Source organism: Bufo bufo, chromosome 4 (genome assembly GCF_905171765.1).
Source record: "Bufo bufo chromosome 4, aBufBuf1.1, whole genome shotgun sequence".
NCBI lineage: Eukaryota > Metazoa > Chordata > Amphibia > Anura > Bufonidae > Bufo > Bufo bufo.
The window spans coordinates 28,913,449-28,932,746 of NC_053392.1; the positions used below are offsets into that span (position 1 = coordinate 28,913,449).

General features: G+C 44.7%; 1 protein-coding gene across 12 annotated transcripts in view; it reads right to left on the bottom strand.

Annotated features, from left to right (window-relative positions):
- Window positions 1-19,298, bottom strand: part of DNMT3A (DNA methyltransferase 3 alpha) — a 152,662-nt gene that overhangs the window by 49,435 nt on the left and 83,929 nt on the right. The window contains exon 1 of one of the 12 annotated variants that reach the window (XR_005778078.1): window positions 17,435-17,689. The exons of 10 other annotated variants lie outside the window; for them this stretch is intronic. The gene's annotated coding sequence lies outside the window, so the exon portion shown is untranslated. Of the gene's footprint in view, window positions 1-17,323; window positions 17,402-17,434; window positions 17,690-19,298 lie in introns of those variants that run through there. One more of the 12 variants, XR_005778079.1, reaches the window with a different exon arrangement.

Here is a 19,298-nt window from a genome sequence, read left to right on the forward strand (position 1 = left end):
CAGGGACCGCCAAACAGAATCCAGGTCAGCAGGTGAACGCACGGTGAGTAGCTTACCATTCCTGGAAATCGCCAACCCAAAGGGGTATAACCAGCGGAATGGGGTCGAGGTTTTCCTCAGGATATCCAGGAGAGGCCTGAGAAGGCGCCGCTTGGCCAGGGTGGATGGTGCGATGTCCTGGAACATCTGGATCGGGGTATTTTCGTACTCCAGTACCTCCATTTCTCTTTGGCTTTTAAGGATGGCGGCAGTATCAACGTAGCTCAATAAGCCACAGATTACATCACGTGGCGGTTCTTGCGGTTTAGGCCTAGGGCGCAGCGCCCTGTGTATGCGCTCCACCACGATTCCCGCCGCTCTGTCAGGATCCAGCAGCTTAGAAAACAATTCACGTGCTACAGTCGGTAAGGCCTCCGCTGCAAACGACTCAGGTAGGCCGCGGATGCGGATATTGCGCCGGCGGCTGCGGTTTTCTTGGTCTTCCAATTTCAGGAAGGCATCGTTTAGCAAGGCCTTGTGAGACGCCAGCACCTCCGACGCTTTACTCTCATACGTCATGATGGCCTCCTGAGTGGCTTCTAACGCCACCACTCTCTGCCCCAGATGCTTCATATCGTCCTTAATATCAGACAGGTCTTGTTTTAAGGGCGAGAGGGCCGATTCAAGGACCCGGCGCAGGGTTCGCTCTGAGAGAGGTGGGTCTCTGGGCCTCTTATCCGAGACATCGGAGCCGCTGCCTGCGTCTGACAATTCCCCGGCGTCAGAGTCTTGTGCAGCAGACGTGGCCATATTGGGGCCTTTCTGCGCCGTGAACCTCGACGTTTTCCGGAGAAACTTCTCCATCTCTGGCTGTTTGGAGCGCAGTGGGGTGGACTCTGAGCTTCCTCTGTTCTTTTCTCTGCCAGGTTTCCCCATAATCAAGCAAATTATGAGCTTTTATAGGGCAAATGAGCCGGAATGCTGGAGGAGCTCAAGCTCGTGCGGCCATTCAGCAGCGTGGCTAGGCTCCGCCCCCTATAGTAGTTATATTCCTGTACATATGAGCAGTATTATAGTAGTTATATTCTTGTACATAGGAGCAGTATTATAGTAGTTATATTCCTGTACATATGAGCAGTATTATAGTAGTTATATTATTGTACATAGGAGGCAGTATTATAGTAGTTATATTCTTGTACATAGGAGCAGTATTATAGTAGTTATATTCTTGTACATAGGAGCAGTATTATAGTAGTTATATTCTTGTACATAGGAGCAGTATTATAGTAGTTATATTCTTGTACATAGGAGCAGTATTATAGTAGTTATATTCTTGTACATAGGAGGCAGTATTATAGTAGTTATATTCTTGTACATAGGAGCAGTATTATAGTAGTTATATTCTTGTACATAGGAGCAGTATTATAGTAGTTATATTCTTGTACATAGGAGCAGTATTATAGTAGTTATATTCCTGTACATAGGAGCAGTATTATAGTAGTTATATTCTTGTACATAGGAGGCAGTATTATAGTAGTTATATTCTTGTACATAGGAGGCAGTATTATAGTAGTTATATTCTTGTACATAGGAGCAGTATTATAGTAGTTATATTCTTGTACATAGGAGCAGTATTATAGTAGTTATATTCTTGTACATAGGAGCAGTATTATAGTAGTTATATTCTTGTACATAGGAGGCAGTATTATAGTAGTTATATTCTTGTACATAGGAGCAGTATTATAGTAGTTATATCCTTGTACAGAAGAGCAGTACACAGTATTATAGTAGTTATATTCTTGTACATAGGAGCAGTATTATAGTAGTTATATTCTTGTACATAGGAGGCAGTATTATAGTAGTTATATTCTTGTACATAGGAGGCAGTATTATAGTAGTTATATTCTTGTACATAGGAGGCAGCATTATAGCAGTTATATTCTTGTACATAGGAGGCAGTATTATAGTAGTTATATTCTTGTACATAGGAGCAGTATTATAGTAGTTATATTCCTGTACATAGGAGCAGTATTATAGTAGTTATATTCTTGTACATAGGAGCAGTATTATAGTAGTTATATTCCTGTACATAGGAGCAGTATTATAGTAGTTATATTCCTGTACATAGGAGCAGTATTATAGTAGTTATATTCTTGTACATAGGAGGCAGTATTATAGTAGTTATATTCTTGTACATAGGAGGCAGTATTATAGTAGTTATATTCTTGTACATAGGAGCAGTATTATAGTAGTTATATTCTTGTACATAGGAGGCAGTATTATAGTAGTTATATTCTTGTACATAGGAGGCAGTATTACAGTAGTTATATTCTTGTACATAGGAGCAGTATTATAGTAGTTATATTCTTAACCATATTTCTTTTTATTGAAAGAAAAAAGCAAAGAAAAAGGCAAAGGCCACAGGCCTAGATATGACAGCAATATGATGACAATGTATTACACGGTGCTTAACATGTAAACCTATCATATACAAAAACCTGATATAATCACGTTAGTCAAATCAGAGTCTAATAGCAAATAAGGAGAGGAAGGGATCGAACATAAAAAGAAGGAAAAAGGGGGGAAAAGGGAGAATAGGGAAATAAAGAACCTCTGCTCTTTCTACGTAAAATTCCTATATGCTTTCCATGGAGACCAAATTTTTAGGAAGCGTGGGCGTGAATTTGTTTCCCAATGCGCCAACTCCTCAAAACGGTAGATCTGATCCACCTTGTCAGTCCACATGGGAAGATTTGGAGGAGAGTCATTTTTCCAAAGAAAAGGAATAAGCAGTTTGGCTGCGGTAAGCAACAACATTGGAAGATCGTTTTTGGCAGGCTTAAAGGAAGCGTTGGGGCACCATAATAATATAAGTTTAGCATCCAAGGTGATCTTGGTATCACATAATTGATTAATTAATGTCTCAATTGACTTCCAAAACGGTTGGATTTTCTGGCAGAGCCACCAAATGTGTGATAAAGAACCAGTTTCTATACCGCATCTCCAACACACCTCCGGCACCTCTGGGTTCAATCTATGCAGGAACTCAGGAGTTTTATACCACCTGCTAAGGAGCTTAAAGGAGTCCTCCTGAATTCTCACGCATCGGTTAAAGCCATGTGAATGTGCCAGAATGAAGGCTCTTTCCGGCTCCGTGAGGCTCAGAGATAGCTCTTGTTCCCAGGAGGTCACAAATCGAAGCTCCGGGGGTAAGGAGGAGAGTAGTTCCTTATACATCAAAGATAGCGGTCTAAAAGGGGGCTTGTTTGCCAAAACCTTCCTCTCAAGCCAAGAGGGTGAGCTTCTGCCAGAAAAGGATCCAGCACATAATTTAATGTCTCTCCTAAAATTCGCCACATGAAAAAGTGGCGCAACCTTAACCTCAGGTGAGTTCAATATTAAGTCCCAATTCAAACTACCGTCCGGGAGAAGGACATCTCGCAAAGTTATGTCAGCGAGCCTAGACCAAATCCCGGAGGGGGCTAGAATGGAAGGATGAATATGACTCTGTAATAATTTAAGAGGCATACAAGGATTGGGGAAACTAAATGTTTGGGACTGAACCATTTTGGACCACTCTACTAACATACCCTTCCAAACAGGAGAAGAAGAGCAGTGATTGGCTGAAAATGGTTTAACCCCCCATAAAGTAAGACGCTCAAGGTTAGTGAGTAGTACAGTCTCAAGGTGCGAGCAAAGGGAACTAGATTGGTAGGATAGGACATTTACACATCTACAAAGTTGAACAGCTGAGTAATATAATTTCACATCTGGCAACCCAAAACCCCCAAACCTCCTATCTCTTTTGAGGACTGAGTAAGCAATGCGAGGTGATTTACCATTCCATAGGAAGTGTGTGAAAACTCTGCGACCTTCTGCAAAATATGAGTTTGGTAACCATATAGGGAGGGATTGCAACAGATAAAGGAATTTTGGAAGTATAAAGGTCTTGAGATAGTTTTTCCTCCCGACCCATGAGATAAAAGGGAGTTTCAGATTTTGTAGGTGGGCGCGGACTGATTGAAGGAGTGGAGTATAGTTAAGGGAAGCAAGGTCTTGAATATTAGCCGATATGTGCGTCCCCAGAAAAGTTATGTCTCGGGTGGCCCAAGCAAACGGAGTGCTTTGTTTGAGAGCACTAATCAAAGATGGGGAGCAGGAGATGTTAAGTGCCATAGATTTCCCATAATTGATCTTAAAGTTGGAGACGAATCCAAAGTCTTCGAATATATTCAGCAACTTAGGCAAAGCCTCTCTGGGGTTAGATGTCATGACCAAAAGGTCATCCGCAAATGCTGCAGTAACATGAGTGCCAGAACCCACTTGAAGGCCTTTAATATCCGGGTCTGCCCTGATTTTACATAAAAGAGTCTCCATCACTAGAATAAATAGTGCAGGAGACAGGGGGCATCCCTGCCTTGTCCCATTGGTGATGTGAAATGGCGGAGACAATGCACCATTAACTTTGACCATGGCAGAGGGGGCCGAATATAAAGTGTGTATAGCAGTAATAAACTGGTCAGGTAAGCCAAACCTCGACAGGGCCAGAGACATATACTGCCAGCTGACCCTGTCGAAGGCCTTTTCCGCATCAGTACTCACCAAAACCAGGGGCTTCGAGGATTTCTTGGCCCAATTTATAAGGTGGAGTAACCGCACTGTGTTCTCAGACCCCTGTCTGCCATGGACAAAGCCTACTTGTTCTCCATGAATAATGTCAGGGAGAACCTCTTGAAGCCTGGTGGCCAAGATTTTCGCCCACCACTTCACATCATTATTAAGCAAGGAGATCGGCCTATAATTACTGCAGCATGTTGGATCTTTGTTTTCCTTATGGAGGACAGTAATGTGCGCTAATAAGGAGTGTGGCGCAAGGGAGCCTCCAGTGAGGAGATAATTGCACAAATTCCTAAAACGTGGGATCAATACATCCTTAAAGGATTTATAGTAAGTGATGGAGAAACCATCTGGGCCCGGGCTTTTACCTGAGGGGATGGACATGAGCACTTTATGGATCTCAGAGTCAGTGATGGGCCTAGTCAGGTTAGATGCCTTGGTTGAGGATATGGAGGGAAGGTCCAGGGTCTGCAGAAATTTATCCGTGGCTTCTGAGAGATCACTAGGAGTAGCCCCATTAGGGGAGGGTAAATTATACAAGGCCTCATAGAAGCCACAAAAAGCTTTGGCAATGTCTGGGGTGGATTTATGTATATTTCCTTTGGGATCCTTAATAGAGGCAACAAAGGAGTCAGCGAACTGCTTCTTAGCTATGGCCGACATCAGTCTGTTTCCTCTATTCCCATGAGCGTAGGCCCTAAACCGTGAGCGTAACACCAGCTTCGCTGAAGTGACATTTAGCATATTTCTTAGATGTGTTCTGGCTTCTGTGAGATCTGCTAGAGTGCGGAGGGCTTGCGATTCTTTGTGAGAGGATTCTAGGCGAGCAATTTTTGTCAATAGGGCATCCAGAGCCTGTGTCCTCTGCTTTTTCACAAATGCCCCCAAGGCGATGAGTTCTCCCCTCAGCACTACCTTATGAGATTCCCATAAAATGGATGGGGAGGGGGGTGATTCCTGTGTATCATTGAGCGTGAAGAATTCAGAAATGGAAGCTTTTATTTTAGTAGCGTGAATGGGGTCTAGTATCAAGGTATCATTTAGACGCCATATACGTTCCTTTTTCGACTGGTCAGATAAGGAAAAATTAATGATGACGGGAGCGTGATCAGATAGTGTAATGCTACCTATTTGCGCCTTGGAGACATTACGTATATATGACTCAGATAAGAACAAGTAATCTAACCTGTGAAAGGAAGATTTGGCATGGGAATAATAAGAATAATCTCGACCATTGGGATTTAAGGAGCGCCAGATATCTAAAACCTTTAGTTTCTTCAGAGAAGTTTTTAACTTCCTCAGAAGCCTATAGGAAACAGACGGTCTGCCTGTGGAGGTGTCAATAGCAGGATCCAGGGCAACATTAAAATCACCCCCCAGAATCAGCAAGCCTTCAGTAAATGTAGACAGGAGACTTAAGGTCTGAACGAGCCATGGGACTTGGCCCCTATTAGGAGCATACAAATTGGCAAATGTCACAAGAGAATCGCCCAGAACACCCTTAACGAAGATGTACCTGCCCTCTGGATCCACAGTAGTGGCGGAGTGCTTGAAGGGAAGGCTTTTATGCAGAGCCACACTAACCCCTCTACTGGCAGTGCTATAGGTACTGTGGAACCATTGGGCAAACCTCTTAGACGGAAGGTTGGGGACTTTACCCGATTTAAAATGGGTCTCCTGTAGAAAAGCTACTGAGACTTTGTCTCTCAGAAGGAGAGAGAGGGTTTGAGACCTTTTGCATGGCTCGTTCAGCCCATGTACATTTAGTGAAGCAACTACAACCGACGTCATTTCAGCAGTAAAACACAGGGTTGCCAGCGTAGATTATCCATGGATAAGCATAGTAACATATATAAGACTAGAGCAGAAGGAGAGATGAGGAAAAAAGGGGACAAATAAATTAAAATAAGGTAATAGACCATAAACATAATGAACTGGTGAATAGCCAGCTCAGAAAACATTAGGTCAGATGAAAACTGAATGCTTCACTTATCGTCAGCTCAAGACAGGATTAAGCTAACGAGGGGGCAAGTAAAGCACCTTGCGGTCACTAACAATGGACCAACAAAAATATGTCCAGCACGGGTAGTTCGCCGGTCTTTACCCTTCATGTGGGGCCCATATCTATAACAATAGGAATATCGTCCAGCAAAAACATAGGAGTATTTCCATAACAGCGTGTTACACTAAGCAAAACTCCCGCATGAAATACTAAGGGAGAGAGTTCCCCATGTTAACTACAAAACATGAAAATTGAAGGCAGACACCTCCAGGCCTGGAGAAAGTAGGCAACGACCTCATAGGCCAACATACGTGGACGGAGAAAATAGAGTTCAGGTGGGGGCCTTATCCATCCTTCCCCTTCCTGAGCGATCTGGTTTCCCGGATGAAATCTTCTCCCAAGCAGTGACACGAGGGGGAACAGGTAGAGGGCCATCTTGGTCAGCTGGGAGCCATGAAGGGATGTCGACAGGAGGGACATCCAGCGATTTCCAGACGGAGGCAAGATCTTGAGGAGAGCGTACTGTAAGTAATTTACCATTCTTGGAAATCGCCAAACCGAAAGGGTATAACCATCGGAATGGAGTCGAAGACTTCTTCAGGATGTCCAGAAGGGGCCTCAATAGGCGCCGTTTGGCCAGTGTAGATGGAGCAAGATCCTGAAACATTTGAATCGGGGTATTCTCATATTCCAGAACTTCTGACTCACGTTGTTTCTTCAGGAGAGCTGCCGTGTCGACATAGCTTAATAAGCCACATATCACGTCCCGTGGAGGTTCTTGTGGCTTTGGCCTGGGGCGTAGTGCTCTGTGTATTCGCTCGATCACGATGCCAGCCGCCCTCTCCGGGCCCAAAAGCTTTGAGAATATTTCGCGCGCAACTGACGGCAAGGCCTCAACCGCAAATGACTCTGGTAGGCCCCGCATACGAATATTCCGCCTTCGGCTGCGGTTCTCTTGGTCTTCTAATTTTAGGAATGCTTCATTTAGTAAATCCTTGTGAGCCGCTAATACCTCTGAGGCCTTGTTTTCGTATGCCATAATGGTTTCTTGAGCAGATTCCAGTGAAACGACTCTTTGGCCTAGATGTTTCAAGTCGTCTTTTATGTCCGACAAATCTTGCTTAAGAGGCGAGAGGGCTGATTCAAGGACTCTCCTAAGGGTCCGTTCTGAGATTGGCGGATCTCTGGGTCGCCTTTCTGAGGCATCGGAGCCACTTCCCGCGTCGGAGAGGTCTCCTATATCAGAATCGTGGGTAATAGATGCCGCCATGTTAGGGCCTCTCTGTGCAGCAAGCCTCGGTGTTTTCCTAAGGAACTTTTCCATCTCTGGTTGTTTGGAGTGCAGTGGGGTGGTCTCTGAACTTCCTCTGTTCTTATCCTTGCCAGTCTTCCCCATAATAAGGCAAATTATAAGCTTAATTAGGGCAAATGAGCCGGAATGCTGGAGGAGCTCAAGCAGTATTATAGCAGTTATATTCTTGTACATAGGAGGCAGTATTATAGCAGTTATATTCTTGTACATAGGAGCAGTATTATAGTAGTTATATTCTTGTACATAGGAGGCAGTATTATAATAGTTATATTCTTGTACATAGGAGCAGTATTATAGTAGTTATATTCTTGTACATAGGAGCAGTATTATAGTAGTTATAGTCTTGTACATAGGAGCAGTATTATAGCAGTTATATTCTTGTACATAGGAGCAGTATTATAGTAGTTATATTCTTGTACATAGGAGCAGTATTATAGTAGTTATATTCTTGTACATAGGAGGCAGTATTGTAGTAGTTATATTCTTGTACATAGGGAGCAGTATTATAGTAGTTATATTCTTGTACATAGGAGCAGTATTATAGTAGTTATATTCCTGTACATAGGAGGCAGTATTATAGTAGTTATATTCTTGTACATAGGAGCAGTATTATAGTAGTTATATTCTTGTACATAGGAGGCAGTATTATATTAGGTATATTCTTGTACATAGGAGCAGTATTATAGTAGTTATATTCTTGTACATAGGAGCAGTATTATAGTAGTTATATTCTTGTACATAGGAGCAGTATTATAGTAGTTATATTCTTGTACATAGGAGCAGTATTATAGTAGTTATATTCTTGTACATAAGAGCAGTATTATAGTAGTTATATCCTTGTACATAGGAGCAGTATTATAGTAGTTATAGTCTTGTACATAGGAGCAGTATTATAGTAGTTATATTCTTGTACATAGGAGGCAGTATTATAGTAGTTATATTCTTGTACATAGGAGGCAGTATTATAGTAGTTATATTCTTGTACATAGTAGCAGTATTATAGTAGTTATATTCTTGTACATAGGAGCAGTATTATAGTAGTTATATTCTTGTACACAGGAGCAGTATTATAGTAGTTATATTCTTGTACATAGGAGCAGTATTATAGTAGTTATATTCTTGTACATAGGAGCAGTATTATAGTAGTTATATTCTTGTACATAGGAGCAGTATTATAGTAGTTATATTCTTGTACATAGGAGCAGTATTATAGTAGTTATATTCTTGTACATAGGAGGCAGTATTATAGTAGTTATATTCTTGTACATAGGAGGCAGTATTATAGTAGTTATATTCTTGTACATAGGAGGCAGTATTATAGTAGTTATATTCTTGTACATAGGGGCAGTATTATAGTAGTTATATTCTTGTACATAGGAGGCAGTATTATAGTAGTTATATTCTTGCACATAGGAGCAGTATTATAGTAGTTATATCCCTGTACATAGGAGACAGTATTATAGTAGTTATATCCCTGTACATAGGAGCAGTATTATAGTAGTTATATTCTTGTACATAGGAGCAGTATTATAGTAGTTATATTCTTGTACATAGGAGCAGTATTATAGTAGTTATATTCTTGTACATAGGAGCAGTATTATAGTAGTTATATTCTTGTACATAGGAGGCAGTATTATAGTAGTTATATTCTTGTACATAGGAGGCAGTATTATAGTAGTTATATTCTTGTACATAGCAGGCAGTATTATAGTAGTTATATTCTTGTACATAGGAGCAGTATTATAGTAGTTATATTCTTGTACATAGGAGGCAGTATTATAGTAGTTATATTCTTGTACATAGGAGGCAGTATTATAGTAGTTATATTCTTGTACATAGGAGCAGTATTATAGTAGTTATATTCTTGTACATAGGAGGCATTGGAGTCTATAAGCATTTTAGCATTTTACATCTTCTTTGGAGCCCTGCCACAAGCAGGTCAGGATTGACCATGGCAGCTGAAGTGTTCAATGTCCGCGATCAGCATTACCACCAGTTGGGTACATTAGCCGCAGTTGCCTGTTGTATTAAACAGCAGGCACTTCGTGGCTATGGCACCCGCTCTGCTTAGGGGCGGGCGCCATCTTTAAACCCCCGACCGCCAAACGGTTATTTACGTCGGGGTTAAAAATGCCGTAGTTTCCGAGATACATGGGTTCAAAAATCTGTATGTTTGCAAGCTGTCACTTCCTGTTGTCTTTGAATCCCATCATCTGACAGTTCATGTGTAACTCTTATCTCTGATCTCCTGACCACTTGAACACTCATTATAGCTCAATCCTTATCAAACTGATAAGAATAAGTGTTTAGGAGGTGAGGGGATCAGAGATAAGAGCTACACCAGCCGTCAAGAAAGTGACAGCATGCAAACGGAATGATTTTTAACCCCTGTATCTCAGAAACGGCTGAACGATTGAAAAAATTAGTTGTAGCCCGAAATAAGTAAAATTAAAATCATAATTTTTTTTTTGCCCCGAAGGCGTCCACAGTCTTTAATAAAAAGCAGAGAAGAATTTCCAGTCTGTAACAAATTCTGGAGGATCTTGAAGTAGCAGAGGAAACGGGGGCTGCCTTCTACTGGTCGCCGTCATATTGTACGTTCTAATGATAGGGCCTATCCGAAGGTGGGGGCTTAGACTTTCTGGTCTTCCCTGCAAAGCCTAAGCTCCATAACTTTTCCCAAATATTTTAAGTCCAATGCAATTAAAGAAGGAAGCAATGAAGGGCTTCAGAAAAGACGTACCTCTCGGGCCAGCTGACAGTATTCCTTTAAGGACTGCTATAGGGGCACATTGAATTTGGGTGAAAGAGGCCTAAAAGGGAGAATATGCAAAACTATGGAGAGTACGGTCACAGGCATCAGCAAATCACTAAGGAAGAATCTGAGCCACAATCCCCATAAAGCAGCCCCCGCCAACTCTGCTTCTGGAAAAGGGGGGGAGGGGTTCACAAACTTGTTCAAGGTCAATAGAGGCAGCCACTGAGATGCTAAGCCGCTCACAATCGGCCCCCTTAACCTCCGCAGCAGCCCCTTCATTCCCAAAGATGAACCCATTGTTCTGCTAAGTTCTCGGGGGCCCCCAGTGACAGAAAGTTTACTGCCCTCAGGGGTCAATGAGGTCACGTCGTTATGCAGACAATAAGGGCATAAAGCAGAGCTGGCATGTGTATTATACCCGCTGCACCGCGCGGACACAAAAAGAGAGAAGAACTCTCAGCAGAATCTAAGTTTCCACTCAATATAATAGCGAGGTGTAATGGGGGACGTCACCTCTGCGATTGACAGGACCGCCAGCCACAGTCATTACTGCTAATCATCACTTCTGGCGGCAAAATAAAAATGTATTCTACAAGATATTTCTATGGGACGAGGTCACATACATCAGGGGGTCTCACACAGCTTTTCTATTGCCCTGAATGGGAATTCTGCTTAGATATACAGAAATTCGGAAATGGAAGATACACCACAGTGTTTTTCAGGATTGCAGGAAAGGTGAGCAACACGGCTGTAAAACGGATGAAGACCTGGTAAAGGGAGTGGGAAAGGACAAGTCATAGACTGCTATTTACTTGGGACTGTAATAGGCGAGGTGGTCTTGTGACTGTAACAGTCCAGTGAGAATTGTCACCAGGACTGGACGTCTCCATGACATCACACACAGTAAAGTACAATGGACGTCTCCATGACATCACACACAGTAAAGTACAATGGACGTCTCCATGACATCACACACGGTAAAGTACAATGGACGTCTCCATGACGTCACACACGGTAAAGTACAATGGACGTCTCCATGACATCACACACGGTAAAGTACAATGGACGTCTCCATGACATCACACACGGTAAAGTACAATGGACGTCTCCATGACATCACACACGGTAAAGTACAATGGACGTCTCCATGACATCACACACGGTAAAGTACAATGGACGTCTCCATGACGTCACACACGGTAAAGTACAATGGACGTCTCCATGACATCACACACGGTAAAGTACAATGGACGTCTCCATGACGTCACACACGGTAAAGTACAATGGACGTCTCCATGACGTCACACACGGTAAAGTACAATGGACGTCTCCATGACGTCACACACGGTAAAGTACAATGGACGTCTCCATGACGTCACACACGGTAAAGTACAATGGACGTCTCCATGACATCACACACGGTAAGTACAATGGACGTCTCTATGACATCACACACGGTAAAGTACAATGGACGTCTCCATGACATCACACACGGTAAAGTACAATGGACGTCTCCATGACGTCACACACGGTAAAGTACAATGGACGTCTCCATGACGTCACACACGGTAAAGTACAATGGACGTCTCCATGACATCACACACGGTAAAGTACAATGGACGTCTCCATGACGTCACACACGGTAAAGTACAATGGACGTCTCTATGACGTCACACACTGTAAACTTCTGTAAGGATGTTGTCATGGTGAAGGAGCCAACATCACAACAGTCCGGACACAGTGAAACTCACAGCCGGTTCTGACAACAGCCGGGACATCAGCTCGCTAGACAGAGGGAGTCACACAACCGTCACTCATAGTCCCATGTGGCCTTACACTCACAACTGGACTGTTACACAGTCACATTCACACCTTCAGTTCTTACAGTCATGTTCACACCTGTAGCTTTTACAGTACCATACCCTTCTACACTGCTACACTCAAACCCAGGCTGTTACAGTCACATAGAGACTGTCGCACCCACACATCTGTACTTCTACAGTCACATTCACACCTGTAGTTGTAAACGGCAGACAGTTGACACTCACAGATGGATGGTTAGGTACATTCATACCTGTAGTTTTTACAGTACCATACCGTTCTAGACTGCTACACTCTCACACCTGGACTGAGAGAGTCACGTATAGAGTTTGCCACACCCTCACATCTGAACTTCTCCAGTCGCATTCACACCTGTAGCTTTTACTTTATCATACAGTTCTAGACTGTTACACTCTCAAATCTAGAATGTTGCCATCACACACAGTCCTAGTTTGTTACACCCGCACACCTGGACTGCTGCAGACATATTCACACCTGTTACAGCCCTAGTTTGTTACGCTTTCATATCCGGACTGCTATAGCCACTTTTACACCTGAAGCTGTTACAATCACATACTGTTAAACATTCACAATTGGACCCTTACAGTCGCATTCACACCTGTAGCTTTTACGGTATCGCACAGTTCTAGACGGCTACATTCTTACACCTGGACTGTTACAGTTGCATTCACACCTGTAGCTTTTACAGTATCACACAGTTCTAGACTGTGACATTCTTACACCTGGACTGTTACAGTCACATTCACACCTGTAGCTTTTACAGTAGTATACAGTTCTAGACTGTGACATTCTTACACCTGGACTGTTACAGTCACATTCACACCTGTAGCTTTTACAGTATCACACAGTTCTAGACTGTGACATTCTTACACCTGGACTGTTACAGTTACATTCACACATGTAGCTTTTACAGTATCACACAGTTCTAGACTGCGACATTCTTACACCTGGACTGTTACAGTCACATTCACACCTGTAGCTTTTACAGTATCACACAGTTCTAGACTGTGACATTCTTACACCTGGACTGTTACAGTCACATTCACACATGTAGCTTTTACAGTATCACACAGTTCTAGACTGCGACATTCTTACACCTGGACTGTTACAGTCGCATTCACACCTGTAGCTTTTACAGTATCACACAGTTCTAGACTGTGACATTCTTACACCTGGACTGTTAGTCACATTCAAACCTGTAGCTTTTACAGTATCACACAGTTCTAGGCTGTGACATTCTTACACCTGGACTGTTACAGTCACATTCACACCTGTAGCTTTTACAGTATCACACAGTTCTAGGCTGTGACATTCTCACACCTGGACTGTTACAGTCACATTCACACCTGTAGCTTTTACAGTATCACACAGTTCTAGACTGTGACATTCTTACATCTGGACTGTTACAGTCACATTCACACATGTAGCTTTTACAGTATCACACAGTTCTAGGCTGTGACATTCTTACACCTGGACTGTTAGTCACATTCACACCTGTAGCTTTTACAGTATCACACAGTTCTAGACTGTGACACTCTCACGTCTGGACTGTTACAGTCACATTCACACCTGTAGCTTTTACAGTATCACACAGTTCTAGACGGTGACATTCTTACACCTGGACTGTTACAGTCACATTCACACATGTAGCTTTTACAGTATCACACAGTTCTAGACTGCGACATTCTTACACCTGGACTGTTACAGTTACATTCACACCTGTAGCTTTTACAGTATCACACAGTTCTAGGCTGTGACATTCTTACACCTGGACTGTTACAGTCGCATTCACACCTGTAGCTTTTACAGTATCACACAGTTCTAGACTGTGACATTCTTACATCTGGACTGTTAGTTACATTCACACCTGTAGCTTTTACAGTATCACACAGTTCTAGACTGTGACATTCTTACACCTGGACTGTTACAGTCGCATTCACACCTGTAGCTTTTACAGTATCACACAGTTCTAGACTGTGACATTCTTACACCTGGACTGTTACAGTCACATTCACACCTGTAGCTTTTACAGTATCACACAGTTCTAGGCTGTGACATTCTCACACCTGGACTGATACAGTTGCATTCAAACCTGTAGCTTTTACAGTAGTATACAGTTCTAGACTGTGACATTCTTACACCTGGACTGATACAGTCACTTTCACACCTGTAGCTTTTACAGTAGTATACAGTTCTAGACTGTGACATTCTTACACCTGGACTGTTACAGTCGCATTCACACCTGTAGCTTTTACAGTATCACACAGTTCTAGACTGTGACATTCTTACACCTGGACTGTTAGTCGCATTCAAACCTGTAGCTTTTACAGTATCACACAGTTCTAGGCTGTGACATTCTCACACCTGGACTGATACAGTTGCATTCAAACCTGTACCTTTTACAGTAGTATACAGTTCTAGACTGTGACATTCTTACACCTGGACTGTTACAGTCACATTCACACCTGTAGCTTTTACAGTATCACACAGTTCTAGACAGACATTCTTATACCTGGACTGTTACAGTCACATTCACACCTGTAGCTTTTACAGTAGTATACAGTTCTAGGCTGTGACATTCTTACACCTGGACTGTTACAGTCACATTCACACATGTAGCTTTTACAGTATCACACAGTTCTAGACTGTGACATTCTTACACCTGGACTGTTACAGTCGCATTCACACCTGTAGCTTTTACAGTATCACACAGTTCTAGACTGTGACATTCTTACACCTGGACTGTTACAGTTCTATTCACACCTGTAGCTTTTACAGTATCACACAGTTCTAGACTGACATTCTTACACCTGGACTGTTACAGTCACATTCACACCTGTAGCTTTTACAGTATCACACAGTTCTAGACTGTGACATTCTTACACCTGGACTGTTACAGTTACATTCACACCTGTAGATTTTACAGTATCACACAGTTCTAGACTGTGACATTCTTACACCTGGACTGTTACAGTCGCATTCACACCTGTAGCTTTTACAGTAGTATACAGTTCTAGGCTGTGACATTCTTACACCTGGACTGTTACAGTCGCATTCACACCTGTAGCTTTTACAGTATCACACAGTTCTAGACTGTGACATTCTTACATCTGGACTGTTAGTTACATTCACACCTGTAGCTTTTACAGTATCACACAGTTCTAGACTGTGACATTCTTACACCTGGACTGTTACAGTCGCATTCACACCTGTAGCTTTTACAGTATCACACAGTTCTAGACTGTGACATTCTTACACCTGGACTGTTACAGTCACATTCACACCTGTAGCTTTTACAGTATCACACAGTTCTAGACTGTGACATTCTTACACCTGGACGGTTACAGTTACATTCACACCTGTAGCTTTTACAGTATCACACAGTTCTAGACTGTGACATTCTTATACCTGGACTGTTACAGTCACATTCACACCTGTAGCTTTTACAGTATCACACAGTTCTAGACTGTGACATTCTTACACCTGGACGGTTACAGTTACATTCACACCTGTAGCTTTTACAGTATCACACAGTTCTAGACAGACATTCTTATACCTGGACTGTTACAGTCACATTCACACCTGTAGCTTTTACAGTATCACACAGTTCTAGACTGTGACATTCTTATACCTGGACTGTTACAGTCACATTCACACCTGTAGCTTTTACAGTATCACACAGTTCTAGACTGTGACATTCTTACACCTGGACGGTTACAGTCACATTCACACCTGTAGCTTTTACAGTAGTATACAGTTCTAGACTGCGACATTCTTACACCTGGACTGTTACAGTCACATTCACACCTGTAGCTTTTACAGTATCACACAGTTCTAGACTGCGACACTCTCACACCTGGACTGTTACAGTCACTTTCACACCTGTAGCTTTTACAGTATCACACAGTTCTAGACTGTGACATTCTTACACCTGGACTGTTACAGTTACATTCACACCTGTAGCTTTTACAGTATCACACAGTTCTAGACTGCGACACTCTCACACCTGGACTGTTACAGTCACATTCACACCTGTATCTTTTACAGTATCACACAGTTCTAGACTGCGACACTCTCACACCTGGACTGTTACAGTCACATTCACACCTGTAGCTTTTACAGTATCACACAGTTCTAGACTGCGACACTCTCACACCTGGACTGTTACAGTCACTTTCACACCTGTAGCTGCTCTAATCAGATTTACAACTGGACTTCACGTGGTCATAGTCACACCTGGACCGTCTGGATTGTTACAGTCACATCCAAACGTACGGTGCGAATCTATCTGGCTGAATCTTGGTGAAATGCTACTTATTACATCAACAGTCAGATTTTTCAGGGTGCAGGTTTGGGTAAAGTCAGTCCCCTCTCCGTCATAATCAAGCCCACACGTCTACTCCAGCAGAGTCTGGAGAACACCCGGCGACTCCTCCGTTCCTGCACAATATTTGCTGCTGTTTACAAACAGACAATGTGACGCTGCGGAGGAGGATCCCGGCGCTATATATACGTGCGGCCATATACAGGGGATCCCGGCGCTGTCTATACATGCAGCCACATACAGGGGATCCCGGTACGCTGTAATCACACACGGCTGACAACACCGGAGCACCATCCACAACACGCGCCCATAAATAAACAAGAGAAGCCGGTAGAAAGCCTGCCAGCGCCGCGGGGCCCGATGCAGCACCACTGTCACACGGAATCCCCTCTCCTGGCACAGACCCGAGAGACGGAGCCCACAGCAGCTTATCCTGGAGGAGGGCGCAAGCTCCATCCGTCTGCCTGAATCCCAGGGAAAAGATCTTACTCAGCAATGTGTGTCCTCATTGGCTCCGGTGTCCCTGCCGCTGTCTCACACTCTCCTCACTTCCCCTCTACATCCCAGCCAAAATCCCAGGAAAAAGGTTAAGGGACATACCCATAAACCCCGGTGCTGCACGGCACTGAGGATGCAGTCAGGTGTTCTTTCCTCACGCCCCCCAACGGCCCCCCACTCCTCCCTCTACCCCCCACCCTCTTTCTGATATTGCAGTTTGATTGGAAGGAGGGGGGCTGGTTAGGTTGGGGGCCAAAGGGGGGAAAGAAATGAGAATTTTCTTTGTCTAAAACAGAACCTCACGTGTTCCTGGTGGCGTTTTGTGGTTGGCTGAGGAGGGGCAGAGGAGAGCAAGCGATAGAGGAGGGGGAGCACACACTGGAACTGAGCCAGCACCGAGCGAGAGAGGAAGGGGGAAGAGCCAGCACCGAGCAAGGGGGGGGGGGGGGGAGCCTGGAACGGAGCCAGCACCGAGCGAGCGAGAGAGGAGGGGGAAAGAGCCAGCACAGAGCGAGAGAGGAGGAGGAGGGGAGCCAGCAGCGAGCCAGAGAGGAGGGGGGGAGCCAGCACCGAGCCAGAGAGGAGGGGGGGAGCCAGCACCGAGCCAGAGAGGAGGGGGGGAGCCAGCACCGAGCCAGAGAGGAGGGGGGGAGCCAGCACCGAGCCAGAGAGGAGGGGGGGAGCCAGCACCAAGCCAGAGAGGAGGGGGGAGCCAGCACCGAGAGAGAGAGGAGGGGGGAGCCAGCACCGAGACAGAGAGGAGGGGGGCAAGCCAGCACCGGGCCAGAGAGGAGGGGGGAGCCAGCACCGAGCCAGAGAGGAGGGGGGGAGCCAGCACCGAGCCAGAGAGGAGGGGGGGAGCCAGCACCGAGCCAGAGAGGAGGGGGGGAGCCAGCACCGAGCCAGAGAGGAGGGGGGGAGCCAGCACCGAGAGAGAGAGGAGGGGGGAGCCAGCACCGAGCCAGAGAGGAGGGGGGCAAGCCAGCACCGAGCCAGAGAGGAGGGGGGCAAGCCAGCACCGAGCCAGAGAGGAGGGGGGCAAGCCAGCACCGAGCCAGAGAGGAGGGGGGCAAGCCAGCACCGAGCCAGAGAGGAGGGGGGAGCCAGCACCGAGCCAGAGAGGAGGGGGGCAAGCGAGCACCGAGCCAGAGAGGAGGGGGGAGCCAGCACCGAGCCAGAGAGGAGGGGGGGAGCCAGCACCGAGCCAGAGAGGAGGGGGGGAGCCAGCACCAAGCCAGAGAGGAGGGGGGGAGCCAGCACCGAGCCAGAGAGGAGGGGGGGGAGCCAGCACCGAGCCAGAGAGGAGGGGGGAGCCAGCACCGAGCTAGCGAGAAAGTGGGAACTGAGCAAACCCACAATCTGCCGGGAAAGACACACAGACAGACAAGCTGGGGTATCCCCTCACGTACAAAGGAGAACCCCCAACTATACAAGTACACTACTAACCTACACAGGGGTACCCTAATTACACAAGGGCACTCCTCACCTACACAGGGGCACCCCTAAATATACAGGGGTTCTCACCTACACAGGAGAACCCCCAACTATACAAGTGCACTACTAACCTACACAGGGGTACCCCAACTATACAAGTGCGCTACTAACCTACACAGGGGCACCCCAATTATACAAGGGTATTTTCATTCATTGACAGCAAGTGGAGATCTTGAAAACTGGAAGGGATGGAAACAAAGTCTATTATAAAGTTCTAAAACCTCTACTTTATACTGAGATTTAAAACAAAAAGGAGAAAACCTCCTTAAAGGGGAAGTGCACCTAAAATGCTTCTGACATGCAATGTGGGCAAGTCCTCAGCTGGGACCTTCAACCATTCCCAAATAAGAAGGAGCTCTACAGAAGGGGGGTCGGCCAAGCATCCCAGGGGTCAGCCCAAACCCTCACTGAAACCCAACCAGTTATGATCATTGCCCGCCAGCTCTTTAGGTCGACTTCCCCTTTAAACTGC